This window comes from Phaethon lepturus, unplaced genomic scaffold (genome assembly GCF_000687285.1).
Source record: "Phaethon lepturus isolate BGI_N335 unplaced genomic scaffold, ASM68728v1 scaffold30762, whole genome shotgun sequence".
NCBI classification, from domain to species: domain Eukaryota; kingdom Metazoa; phylum Chordata; class Aves; order Phaethontiformes; family Phaethontidae; genus Phaethon; species Phaethon lepturus.
In genome coordinates, this window is record NW_010524579.1 from 9,998 (window position 1) to 12,265 (window position 2,268).

General features: G+C 52.1%; 1 protein-coding gene across 1 annotated transcript in view; it reads left to right on the top strand.

Annotated features, from left to right (window-relative positions):
* The window catches only part of UCK2 (uridine-cytidine kinase 2), a 9,427-nt gene extending 9,147 nt beyond the window's left edge, over positions 1-280 (top strand). Inside the window, 1 exon segment of the mRNA XM_010282503.1 lies at positions 9-280. The gene's annotated coding sequence lies outside the window, so the exon portion shown is untranslated.
* Positions 281-2,268: the final 1,988 nt, after the last annotated feature.

The following is a 2,268-nucleotide window of genomic DNA, read 5'->3' on the forward strand; positions in this document are numbered from 1 at the left end:
GGCGTGAGGCTGGGGGCGGAGGGCACTCGGGCCCTGCCACTGCCCCTCTGTACATACTGTCAGTTCATTCCCCCCTTATCTATTTAAGAAACCAGACAGAGACGAATGCCTTTAATTTTGTATGTTGGAAATGCCGAATGAGAAGCAGCCGGCTGCTTGGGAGCCTGGACCGCCCACAGCTCCTGGCCTTGCTCAATACCTCCTCCAGCACGGAACCGGCTATAAATCTCTATAAATATAGAATTGCTCTATTTTTGTGTAAATGCAGAATAATGTAAAATTACTTGCCATAAGGTATTTGCCAGGCTCAGCATTGCTGGGAGGGGACTGGGAAGAGGGTTCTAGGGGATGTTGGTGTCGGGATCCTCACCTCAAAGGCAGTGAGGAAGGAAAAGCATTTGACAACTGCTTTAGTATTGCAGTGGTCTCCATCCTGGGGAAGGTGTAGTGGAGGTGACAGTTTGAGTGTGGCATGGATTTTGTGGCTGGGCTGGGGTTGCCTCCTCCTGCCATTGCTGTTCAGGTCTAGGCAGCCTGATTTTGGCTCGCAGGCACTGCACAATGCCATGGGAGTTGGGAGAATGATGTGCAATTCCTCCCCTGACTGTGTCTGCACCTCCAGGTCTCAGTCCCTCAACAGTATCCCTTTCTATCTGACACCCCTTCCCACCACAGATGTGGGACTGCTCCAGCAAGGACCTCATAGGTGATGCTTGGTATGTGGTCATATATTGTGTCTTTAGCAGTCTCACTGTCTTGGGTAGGGATGGCACGTGGATACCTTCAGCCCCTCTGGAGCTCAGTGGCCGTGTGTGGTGGGATTGCAAGCCAAGCCCTGGGCTCAAACCTAAGCTTGGAGGTTGGCTTGCAGAAGGTCGGAGGTGAATCTGTCATTCCTCACTTGCAACGGTTTTGCTCTTGGATGGGGGATTTTGGGTCTGTAAGATATGGTTAAGGGAGAACCAGCCTCTTCTGAAGGAAAGGGGCAATAGATTATGAAAGGCAGCTGCTGAGCAGCCTGCCTGAGGAGAGGCAGCAGTGCCTAGCGGTCCCTGGGCTGCCTAGCATCCCCATATGGGACATCCGCAGGTCCCAGCTGAGTAGCATGAAACTGAAAGCCCAGGAGTCCTCTAGTCCCTTTTTTCAGAGCATATTCTGGCCTGTGTCCCTTTCATTGTGTGCTGGTGGAGGACACTGTCCCTGTAGTATGTCCTGCCCAGGGAGTGCCCTCCCTTGCCCAGGGTGAGAATTAGTCTTCCCTAACCTGGTAGTGCTGCAACAACTGTGTCCCAGGAGAGCATGGTGGGGTTGTACTGCAGGTCTGGGCATGCCTGGAGAGCAAGGTGGGGCAACTGGGCTGGAGCAGGGACTTGGTGGGGGCCAGGGAAGGGGACGTGGTGGGACAGTAGCCAGGAAAGATCCTTTGGCCCATGCTGCTGGTGCTGACTTGCCCCACCAAAACCAAAGCTTCACAGACATCCCATGAAGCCTGGAGCAGGGACCTTTAGCCTTGCTCTATCCGATTTTCAGTCTTTCCAGAGCATCGGTTTTCTTCTGCATGGTTAAAAGCTTAAGACCTTAGACTTTCAATGCTCCATTGCTCTCCAGCCCCATGTGAGCTGAGAAAAGCTTTGATTTTTTTTGTTTTTGTTTTTAAAACAAAGAGAACAAGAACAGAAACACCTCCCCTGGTGATTGCTGCTGGGGCAAACTCATTCCCTCTTGATCTGTGATGGGGGCATATGGCAGCCCTTTATCTCCCTCCCTGTCTGCAGACACTCCCTGAGGCATGTCAGCTTTGCCATAATCAAGGGCTGGCACTGGCTAATTCTAGGTACAGGCATAGGTAAGAGGGACCAAAGCCCTGCAGAACTGGTGAGGCTTCTCAGGGCTTAAGCAGCCAAGACAGCTCTCAAGATGAAATACTGGCCTCCTCTCCCCTGTAAATAAAGAACGAACAAATGGATGCTGGTGTTTCTTGTCTCCTGTTTGCTATTGCATGTTGGCTGCAATCCCAGCGTGGAAGCAGACTTGGCCAACATTGTCTTAGCTCTGCAAGTCAAAGCCAGACCTGGAGCAAAGCTTCTTGCACAGGCTGCTTTGGTGAAGAAGGAGATGCTGAAGGCAGTGGCCCTGGCATTTGGCTGGCCAGCCAGCTCTCAGCAAGTCCTCGTGCACACATACCTTGGGGTGCTTTTGTGAAACCCCTCTGTGCTCCCAGGACAGCAGAGAGATGGACAAGTTTAGCCCTTCCCAATAAGTCTTTTG